This window comes from Lolium rigidum, chromosome 6, assembly GCF_022539505.1.
Source record: "Lolium rigidum isolate FL_2022 chromosome 6, APGP_CSIRO_Lrig_0.1, whole genome shotgun sequence".
Lineage (NCBI taxonomy): Eukaryota > Viridiplantae > Streptophyta > Magnoliopsida > Poales > Poaceae > Lolium > Lolium rigidum.
Window position 1 is genome coordinate 333,472,462 of NC_061513.1, and position 12,085 is coordinate 333,484,546.

Here is a 12,085-nt window from a genome sequence, read left to right on the forward strand (position 1 = left end):
TTCCTCAACGTTTCAAAGGCGGCATGGGATCGAAAGAAAAAGGCAAGTGACCAAATATCAGGAGCCAAAAATAATCCAAGAAAAGAAACTTTATTGTACATAGAGGATGACATGCGGGTCCCATTTAGCAGCAGCGGTATCACCGTTTGAGATGCGGCAGGAGGTCGAAAGAAAAAAAGGCAAGTGACCAAATATCGGGGCCAAAAAAATCCAAGAAAAGAAAGTTTTATAGTACATAGAGGATGACATGCGGGTCCCATTTGGCAGCAGCTGTATCACCGTTTGAGAGGCGGCAGGGGATCGAAAGAAAAAGGCAAGTGACCAAATATGAGGTGCCAAAAATAATCAAAGAAAAGAAAGTTTTCAACGTTTCAAAGGCGGCAGGGGATCAAAAGAAAAAGGAAGTAGCCATAAATTAGGGGTCAAAAATAACTCCAAGAAAGGAAACTTTTATTGTTCATAGAGGATGACATGCGGGACCCAAGCGCCAGCAGCCTTCCTCAACGTTTCAAAGGCGGCATGAGATCGAAAGAAAAAGGCAGGTGACCAAATATCAGCATCCGAAAATAATCCAAGAAAAGAAATTTACCGTACATAGAGGATGACATGTGGGACCCATTTTGCACAGACCAAAAGAAAAATGAAGTAGCCGTAAATCGTGGGGTGAAAAAAATCCAAGAAAAGAAAGATTTCAATTGGGCCGCATCTGGACATCTGGGCCTTCGAACTATCCTGCTGGGTCTTTTGACTCGTACAATTTCAGCCCACTCCAAAACAGGAAAGTTCGGTTTTTTCTCAAAAAAAAAAACAGGAAAGTCCTATGCTTCGCAAAAACAAAAAACGAGGACACTCAACATATAAGTTTGTTTATGTAAAAATGAAGATTTAATTTATCCGTTTGCAATAGCTCAGAGCGAAATACACTCGTTTATTGTCCGGAAAATAATCAAGATATCACATGTTTCTTGTACGTGGAGGCCGACATCGGGGACCCATGAGCCAGCAGCGTCGTCAACGTTTCAAAGGCGGCAGGGGATCGAAAATAAAATAAAAAACTAAAAATCAGTTGGTAAAAAAATCCAAGAAAAGAAAACATTTATCGTTCTGAGAGGATGACATGCGGGACCCATGAGGCAGCAACATCCTAACGTTTCCAAGGCGGCAGGGGATCAAAAGAAAAAAAGGAAATAGCCAGAAATTAATTAGGGGTAAAAAATAAATCCACCAAAGGAAACTTTTATTGTTCATAGAGGATGACATGTGGGACCGACCCGCCAACAAACGTCCTCATCGTTTCAAAGGGGGCAGGGATCAAAAGAAAAAGGCAAATAGCCATAAATTAGGGGTCAAAAATAACTCCAAGAAAGGAAACTTTTATTGTTCGTAGAGGATGACATGGGGGACCCATGAGCCAGCAGCTTACTCAACGTTTCAAAGGCGGCATGAGATCGAAAGAAAAAAACGCAAGTGACCAAATATGAGGTGCCAAAAATAATCCAAGATTTATTGTACATAGAGGATGACATGCGGGTCCCATTTTGCAGCAGAGGTCTCAATGTTTGAAATGCGGCTTGAGATCAAAAGAAAAAGAAAGTAGCTAGAAATTAGGGGGTCAAAAAAATCCAAGAAAAGAAAGTTGATGGACATAGAGGTTGACATGCGGGTCCCATGTGCCAGCAGACTTACTCAACGTTTCAAAGGGGCCAGGGATCAAAAGTAAAAGGCAAATAGCCAAAAATCAGAGGGTGAAAAAAATCCAAGAAAAAAACTTTTATAGCACATAGAGGATGACATGCGGGTCCCATGAGCCAAGCAGGTTCCTCAACGTTTCAAACGTGGCATGAGATCGAAAGAAAAAGGCAAGTGACGAAATATCAGGAGCCAAAAATAATTCAAGAAAAGAAACTTGATTGTACATAGAGGATGACATGCGGGTCCCATGTGTAAGCAGCTTACTCAACGTTTCCAAGGCGGCAGGGCATCAATAGACAAAAATCAGAGAGTGAAAAAAAACCATAGAAAATAAACTTTTATAGCACATAGAGGATGACATGCGGGTCCCATGAGCCAGCAGGTTCCTCAAAGTTTCAAACGTGGCATGAGATCGAAAGAAAAAACGCAAGTGACCAAATATCAGGAGCCAAAAATAATCCAAGAAAAGAAAGTTTTATAGTACATAGAGGATGACATGCGGGTCCCATTTAGCAGCAGCGGTATCACCGTTTGAGAGGCAGCAGGGATCGAAAGAAAAAGTAAAGTACCAAATATGAGGTGCCAAAAATAATCCAAGAAAAGAAAGTTTTATAGTACGTAGAGGATGACATGCGGGTCCCATTTAGCAGCAGGTTCCTCAACGTTTCAAACGTGGCATGAGATCGAAAGAAAAAGGCAAGTGACCAAATATCAGGAGCCAAAAATAATTCAAGAAAAGAAACTTGATTGTACATAGAGGATGACATGCGGGTCCCAATTAGCAACAGCGGTATCACCGTTTGAGAGGCTGCACGGGATCGAAAGAAAAAGGCAAGTGACCAAATATCGGAGCCAAAAATAATCCAAGAAAAGAAATTTTATTGTACGTAGAGGATGACATGCGGGTCCCATTTTGCAGCAGCCGGTCTCAACGTTTCCAAGGCGGCACGTAACCAAAAGAAAAATGAAGTAGCCGTAAATCGTGGGGTGAAAAAAATCCAAGAAGAAAGATTTCAATTGGGCCGCATCCGGACATCCGGGCTTTCGAACTATCCCGCTTGGCCTTTTGACTCGTACAATTTCAGCCCACTCCAAAACAGGAAAGTTCCGAATTTTCTAAAAAACAGAAAGTCCTATGCTTCGCAAAGACAAAAAAACAAGGAGATTCAACATATAAGTTTGTTTATGTAAAAATAAAGATTTAATTATCCGTTTGAAATAGCTCAGAGCGCAATACATTGTTTATTGTCTGCAAAATAATCAAGGTATCATATGTTTCTTGTACTGGGAGGCTGACATCGGGGACCCATGAGCCAACAGCGTCGTCAATGTTTTAAAGGCAGCAGGGGATGGAAAGAAAAAATAAACCAAAAATCTGTTGGTAAAAAATCCAAGAAAAGAAACATTTTCGTTCTGAGAGGATGACATGCGGGACCCATGAGGCAAGCAAGATCCTCGCCGTTTATTGTTCATAGAGGTTGACATGTGGGACCCGTGAGCCGCCGGCGTCCTCAACGTTTTAAAGGCTCGCAGGTGATCGAAAGAAAAATAAGCCAAAAATCGTTTGGTCAACAAAATCCAAGAAAATAAACATTTACCGTTCCGAGAGGATGACATGCGGGACCCATGAGGCAAGCAAGATCCTCAACGATTCCAAGGCGGCAGGGGAAATATCCAGTAAATTAATTAGGGGTTCAAAATAAATCCATCAAAGGAAACTTTTATTGTTCATAGAGGATGACATGTGGGACCGACCTGCCAACAGACGTCCTCATCGTTTCGCAGGGGGCAGGAGATCAAAAGAAAAAGGCAAATAGCCAGAAATTAGGGGTAAAAAATAATTCCAAGAAAGGAAACTTTTATAGTGCATAGAGGATGACATGCGGGTCCCAGCTAGCAGCAGCGGTATCACCGTTTGAGAGGCGGCAGGGGATCGAAAGAAAAAGGCAAGTGACCAAATATGAGGTGCCAAAAATAATTCAAGAAAAGAAAGTTTTATAGTGCATAGAGGATGACATGCGGGTCCCATTTAGCAAGCAGCGGTATCACCGTTTGAGAGGCGGCAGGGGATCGAAAGAAAAAGGCAAGTGACCAAATATGAGGTGCCAAAAATAATTCAAGAAAAGAAAGTTTTATAGTGCATAGAGGATGACATGCGGGTCCCAGCTAGCAGCAGCGGTATCACCGTTTGAGAGGCGGCAGGGGATCGAAAGAAAAAGGCAAGTGACCAAATTTGAGGTGCCAAAAAAACTCCAAGAAAAGAAAGTTTTATAGTACATAGAGGATGACATGCGGGTCCCAGTTAGCAGCAGCGGTATCACCGTTTGAGAGGCGGCAGGGGATCGAAAGAAAAAGGCAAGTGACCAAATTTGAGGTGCCAAAAAAACTCCAAGAAAAGAAAGTTTTATAGTACATAGAGGATGACATGCGGGTCCCATTTAGCAGCAGCGGTATCACCGTTTGAGAGGCGGCAGGGGATCGAAAGAAAAAGGCAAGTGACCAAATTTGAGGTGCCAAAAAAATCCAAGAAAAGAAAGTTTTATAGTACATAGAGGATGACATGCGGGTCCCATTTAGCAAGCAGCGGTATCACCGTTTGAGAGGCGGCAGGGATCGAAAGAAAAAGGCAAGTGACCAAATATGAGGTGCCAAAAATAATTCAAGAAAAGAAAGTTTTATAGTGCATAGAGGATGACATGCGGGTCCCGAGTTAGCAGCAGCGGTATCACCGTTTGAGAGGCGGCAGGGGATCGAAAGAAAAAGGCAAGTGACCAAATTTGAGGTGCCAAAAAAACTCCAAGAAAAGAAAGTTGATTGCACATAGAGGATGACATGCGGGTCCCATTTAGCAGACAGCGGTCTCAACGTTTCCAAGGCGGCAAGGGATCAAAAGAAAAAGGAAGTAGCCGGAAATCGGGGGTCAAAAAAATCCAAGAATAGAAAGAATTTTGGTTCATAGAGGATGACATGCGGGACCCATGATCCCGCATCGTAAACGGCTCGATCGGAGAACGTTGAACGAGATGGCGCGATCGAGAAAAAAACAATGCCGGAGAGGCTGCCATCCGGGCCCTACATCCCTCGGCGGTGCGGATTTGCGTTGACTCGGCCGGCGAACCCGAGAATTCGCGATGCACCACGTCCCGGCCACCATACGCGACGTTTTGGCCGCTTTCGTCGGGCTAGGTGGCCTCAAAAACGAGAAAAAAAAGTTTTGACATGCACCACGGAGGGACCAAAATCGTCGGCCATGGTACACCAGCAACCACGGCGCGACTTCAACTTCGTCGGCCATGGCAACTTTTCTTGTAGTGACATGAAGTCCTTATGTCTATCAGTAAGCAGGCAATCAATGGTTCAGAAAACAGTCATTCCATGTGGCTGATGGGGCAGATACAAGGCCATGATGTCCTGATACTAATTGACTCGGGAGCATCTAACAATTTCATCAGTTCTTCCTTAGCAGCTCAGCTAAAAGGTGTGCAAGCGTTGCCTCAACCTGTGCAAGTCAAGGTGGCTGGCGGGGGTATATTGCAAGGACAATTCGAAGTTCCTAACTGTCAGTGGACATGCCAAGGGAATTCTTCTCACATAGATCTGAAGGCACTTCCTCTCCAGTGTTATGATGTCATTTTGGGAATGCAATGGTTAGATAAGTTTGGATTAATGCAAATGCATTGGGCACAGAAGTGGTTTCAGTTTGAATGGGAAGGCAAGCAATGTCGTCTGCATGGAATACATCCAAATACAAAGCACTGTGATGTTATATCTGAAGCATAATTAAAGTCCATGGCCAGCCAGGATTCCATCTATTATCTTGTGCAAGTCTACTTCACCATGGATGCTACTACCCAAACCATGGTGCCACACATCATTGACATGGTTTTGGAGGCCTATGAAGATGTGTTCGCGGAACCCAAAGGATTACCTCCACACAGAACAACGGACCACAAAATTCCTCTCTTGCCAGGAGTAAGCCCTGTCAACTTGCGACCTTATCGATACAGCCCAATGCAGAAAAATGAAATAGAGAAACAAATAAGAGAATTACTGGCACAGGGAGTGATTCAGCCAAGCACTAGCCCATTTTCTTCTCCTGCATTACTAGTAGGCAAGAAGGACTTGACATGGAGATTATGTGTTGATTACAGGCACTTGAATGCCATCACGGTGAAGAACAAGTATCCTTTGCCCGTTATTGATGAGTTGCTTGATGAGTTGGCTGGGGCCAAGTGGTTCACTAGCCTAGAATTAAGGGCTGGATATCATCAAATTCGCATGGTGGAAGGAGATGAGTACAAAACAGCTTTCCAAACTCACCATGGACACTTTGAATACAAGGTAATGCCCTATGGCGTGATAGGTAGCCCAGCAACCTTCCAAAGGACCATGAACGACATCTTGGCTCCTTTCCTACGCAAATTTGTCTTGGTGTTCGTTGACGACATTCTCATCTACAGCAAAACACTCACAGAGCATGCTAAACACCTTGAAAAATTACTGGGAGTCTTCCAACAAAATTACTTGAAAGTCAAGAAGTCAAAATGTACTTTTGCACAACAAAAAATCCTCTATTTAGGACATGTCATCAGCTTAGAAAGTGTATCGACAGGTAAAAAAAAAATTGCACCAATCCTGAAATGGCAACAACCTGCAAATGTCAAGGCTCTGAGAAGTTTCCTAGGAATGACAGGGTATTATCATAAATTCATTAAGGGATATGGCGTCATTAGCAAAACACTGACTGAGCTGTTCAAAAAGGGAGTTCCTTATGTCTGGAATTCAGAAAGGGAAGAGGCTTTTCAAGCTCTCAAGGCAGCTTTAAGTTCTACTCCAGTCCTTGCATTGCCAGACTTTTCGCAAACCTTTGTCATCGAGACAGATGTGTGCAGTAGAGGAATTGGTGCAGTGTTGCTTCAGAACAATCACCCCATTGCATTCTTGAGCAAAGCCTTGGTACCAAGGCATTTGGGTCTGTCCACACATGAGAAAGAATGCCTTGTTATTCTGATGGCAATTGACAAATGGAGGTCATATCTGGTACATGGAGAATTCATCATTAGAACAGATCAGTGCAGTCTCACTCATTTGGAAGACAAAAGACTCACAACTCAGTGGCAACACAAGGCTCTCACAAAGCTATTGGGACTCAGTTACAAGATTGTCTATAAAAAGGGGTTGACAATAGAGTTGTTGATGCACTGTCCAGACACATCCACGCCGAGTCTGAAGAGCTTTTGGCCGTTTCCCAATGCAAACCAGTGTGGCTCGATGAGGTAATGCAAGGGTATCTTACTGACCCCGTGGCATCAGAAAAACTAACTCAATTGGCTATGAGCAGCACCCAAGGGCACTATGTCTTGCGTCAGGGCATCATACGCCACAAAGGCCGTATCTGTCTGGGAGCAAACATCGACATGCAGCAGAAAATTCTCCATGCGTTGCATGCTAGTGCTATTGGAGAGCATTCTGGATTCCATGCTACCTATCACAGAGTGAAACATTCTTTTTCCTGGCCAGGCATGAAGAAACACATCCAGCAATTCGTGGCAAAGTGCACAGTATGCCAATAGGCGAAATCAGATCGTGTCGCGTACCCAGGTCTGCTCGAACCGCTAAAAACTCCATCAGGTTCGTGGCAAGTTATTACCATAGATTTCATTACTGGCTTGCCTAAATCATCCGGTTTTGACTGCATATTGGTGATAGTCGACAAATTCTCTCGCTATGCTCATATTCTGCCGCTGAAGCACCCTTTCACGGCTCTTTCAGTTGCCATGCTTTACGTGAAAGAAATCTACCGGCTTCACGGTTAGCCTCTCGCTATTGTATCAGACAGGGACCCGCTTTTCACTAGCAAGTTATGGCAAGATCTACACCGTCTTACTCAAACAGAGCTACGCATGAGTTCTGCTAGACACCCTGAAACAGATGGACAGGCAGAAAGGGTAAATCAATGCCTCGAAGGTTTCCTCACATGCTTCGTCAATTCATGTCAGCGGCAATGGGTACAGTGGATTCCGTTGGTGGAGTTTTGGTATAACACCACGGTGCATACGTCTCTAGGAAAGACACCCTTTGAGGTTCTTTATGGGCACACACCGTGCCATTTTGGTGTCGATGTTGTGGAGTCCTGTGTTGTGCCAGAATTGCAGCAGTGGCTATGCGACCGGGATACTATGACTGCACTCTTACAACAACACCTAGAGCGGCAAAACAACACCCCCGCGTCGCCCTCCTCTGGCGACACGGGGGAAACCCTAGCGCCGCCACCAACAGCCTCTCTGCCCCTCCTCCCTGCCGCCGCTGCCGCCGGCCCTTGCCGCGGTGGCGGCGGGCCCCGTTCCCAAAGGGCGGCGGGGTTCCTCCGGTCGCAGCGTGCGGCAGAGCTCGGACGCCGGGGCGGCGGCCCCGGGCAGATGGTGGCGGGGCGTTCGTCGCGGCGGCCGTTTGGACGGCACTGCGCGGCGCAGGTGGCGGCCTCGGCGGCTGGGTGCGGCGGGCTGCAATGGCGCGGCCGTGGCGCAGCTGGAGGAGCCGGCGGGCGGAGCAGGCCATCCGGGCCCGATCTGGGCCGCGAGGGGCCGCGCGGCGGGTCAAGGTGGTGGCGGCAGCCGCTCGCCGGCTTCTCCGGCGTGGTGGCGCGGGCGGAGGTCGAGCTCAGGGCGGGGCTGCGGGGAGTTCTGTGCTGGGCGTTTTCCGCCCAGACCTGCAGCGGCTGGAGCTCGCCGACGTTCGTGGACCAGGGCGGTGGCCCTGGCCAGTGGCGGCCCTCCCAGGGGCGTGTTGGAGTGGCGCGGAGGAGCTCGTGGTGGTGGTCTTCTGCCGGCGCCCGGAGGTCGGCCGGCGGTGCAGTCCAGGGCTGGGGCGGGTGTGGCGACCGTGGTGGTTGAGGAAAGGAAGGCGGTCTGGCCAGAAGCATGAAGCAGGATGGCGTGATATGCTCCGGGCTAATGCCTTGTCCTCGGTGGCTGGCCGGCCGGCAGCTGGCCGAGGCCGGCGATGGCGACGGCTTCGGGCGCCGCTTCCTTCTTGAAGGCTTCGCCGAGGTGATATTTTGTCATCCTGTCTGGAAAAGCTCCAGGGTAATCCCTAGATCCGTCGTGATCGGTCGATGGCGGCGCTCTTGTGTCGTCTTCCCTCTTGAGGGCATCGATTTGGAGCTGCTTTGGTCGGAGGGACCCGTGGAAGATGGTTGGTGTTGGCGTTGTGGGCTGCGTGGCAACGATGACAATGGTGAGCGGATCGGAGTTGCGGCATGTCCTTCGTCACCCCTGCCGTGATGGTGAAGTCGGAGCTGCGAGGCGACTTGTGGCAACGATGCCACTTGATTGGTGCTTGCGTTGGTGCAAGGCGTGCAAGTTTCTCCTATGAAGGTCACAGTTGAAGTCGGAGCTGCCTCCTCCTCGACGTGTTTGGGGGTCGACTGTTTGGCATAGGCTCACATTGGCTCCATTATCGTTCGCGGCGAGGGTCTTGGTGGCGGTCGTCTAAGGTGAAGTCGGAATCGCTGGCTCGTGGAGGAGTGACGACGATGACGCTCGATGACATCCTCATCGATGGCTTTTCTTCTCGATGGCATGTGTGCTCCGTGTGGGTAGCCAAGTTGGCCGGGGTGTCCAGTGTGTGTTGTTGGTTTTCGCCCAATTTTCTCCTAAAAATTGGGCACTTCCTTCTTAATTAATGGATGAGGCAAAGCTTTTGCCTCCGTTTCAAAAAAAACAACACCTAGAGCACCAATAGATGCGCATGAAGAACCAGACAGACAAACACCGTACTGAACGGCATTTCGCGGAAGGAGATTGGGTTTATCTGAAATTGCACCCTTATTTGCACACCTCTGTAGCTGATCAGGGCACGCGCAAGTTGGCCTTACATTTCTATGGTCCATTTCAGGTCCTCAAGAAGGTGGGCAAAGTGGCGTATAAGTTGGCATTACCGGAGAAAAGCAAAATCCACCCAGTTATCCATGTCTCACAACTGAAGAAATCGGTGGGCAAGAACATGGTGGTGGAAGACAATCTTCCTGAGGTGAAGTCGCCCGAACCATATCCAGAAATGATTTTGGGTACTCGTTGGCGCAAACAGAACAATGGAGCGCCTCGACAGCAAGTGCTCATCAGGTGGCAAGGGTTGTCCGACACTCTGGCGACATGGGAGGATCAAGAAGAACTCGAGCTTAAGTTTCCTGAACATCCAGCTCGGGGACACGCTGGTTCACAAGATGGGGGTAATGTCATGGACCTACACCCTGACATCGTCAGCTCACCGTCGGGCAAACAGAGAAGGAAGCTGTGAAGGGCTGGCAGGAGGCCAGCTAGGATTAGTGGGCCCAAATGGGTCAACTAGATCTCCAATGGCGTGGTGACACATCAGCACGTCGACACATCGCTTGGGCCAAACTCTTTCCCTTGCCTTATTTCTCTTCCTCCTCCTCAGACCTCTTTCCCTTGCCTTATTTCTCTTCCTCCTCCTCAGACCTCCTTGCTCTCCAGATCTCCCCTCTCTGGAGTATGTGGTAGTGGATCGTAACATTTGGCTTGCACTATGTATTGCAAACACTGCTACAATGAATGGATTTTTTTTTTTGGAGCAATACAATGAATGGATTTTTTTTAGCGTGGTAGTTATTGATGTATTCTTTTACATACTTGATGAAACTTAAAATAGTTTGACTTAACACTGGTACAGAATAGCCCAATACTGATGCCACTAACATGGTGCCACTGCTAGTACATAGATTATGCACCCGTGGCGTTCGACTATTGCAGCATGCCACAAACTTAGTTTTCGAATTTATTTAAAAAAATAGGTCCTAGTTGATACAAAAAGATTGCATGCACAATAGCGATTCATAGCTTCGTACAAACGTAATGCGTGCACAATTGTGATTCATAGCATTCATACAAATAAATCTAGTTTACAGTATCTTGTTTTGTTGATACATTCATTAGTTATGTGTCATCTATGTGTGAGAGATGATTGTGTTCTTTCTTCACCACTTTTTTTTGTTCTTGTTGAACCTCTCATGGATCTCTTTTCAACATATTCCATCGGTTCAATTTCACCGATTTGAGCCTTCAATTTCTCACCTTCTTCCTTCGTATACATGCGGCCTCTTCTTTTGCTCCATCTCTGCGATTGGATCTTCCAAAGTTCAAACAAGATCACATATGCAATCCTATCCATGAATAGACAAAATGGAAAAATAAATACCTTGTTGGTAAAAGGAAAATGTGAGGACATACACACCCTGATGCATTCGGTGGGCAACAGAGTTCTTGCGGCCGGTTGAAGGGTCTCGCCCTCGCATGCCTCCATTTCCATGTCAACGCTACAAGCCAGCAGATGCGGCGGCACCGAGGAGATATGATCGGAGATCTGGCTGCGCCAAGGAGATGCGGCAGCGGCAACGATATCGACGAGGTATGCGCGAGTGCGCCTCACGGGATCTAGCTCATTTTTGGGAGAGAGAAGGCACCTGCCGGTGGACCATTATTTTATACTCCCCCTCGCTGCATGTGGTACCCACAAAACATTCGTCTCGTTAGTCGCAGTGTTGAACGCCATCGTAAAGGACGTACTAGTGGTGGTTTTTAAGATCACGCCACCACCGACTAAGTACCGGTGGCGTTGCATAGAGTGCCGCACCACTATTAATTTCCCAAAGGACGGGCTGCTGGGTCCCATATATTGCTGGCGATGTTGTAACTACCCAACTTTTGCACTTAGGTTTAATTTTTTTTTTTTGGAATGTAAAATTTAGGGCCAACAAAAACTTTTCTTTTTTATTTCTTGCATGCATGATTGATCTTATTCATGTTTGATTGGGTGTATGTGTGTTTGTCTTGTGAGAGTCTCCACTTAGGTGAAATTCTTTAAAAATCCTAATACCCTATTTCGTAGGCTTTCTATTTTTGTGCCCTTGGTTCGTTAGTTGTACTCAGTTTTCCCCAGCCGCTTAAATTTTCCTCAGTTTTCCCCTCCCTCTAGTTTGAAACCCCTCGCAGACGCTCGGACGGGAGGGTTGCCGTCTGGTCAGAGGCCTTGCCGTTAACAGTGACGGCTAGGGAGCCGCGATGGTTGTGAATTGGCCGTTGCTTTTGAATGGTGTTGACTGTTGACCCAATGAGACAGGTCAGACTGGCTTTCTCTCACTCACCCAAAGCTTTCCCCTCCGCCCGAGACTGGAAGAGCTCACACACTGCCCCTCCGCCGCCACGCCGTCCTGCCCTCCTACCTTATGACGTTGTCCGCCCCCGAGCCGCCCCGCCCCCACCACCACCCCCGAGAGGCGGAGAGGGCTCCCCCCCACTAGATCTGCCCCTAGATCTACCCCTGTCGCGGTAGAGTTTGTAGAGCCGTCTGGTGTGCCGATTATGCCCCTCAACCG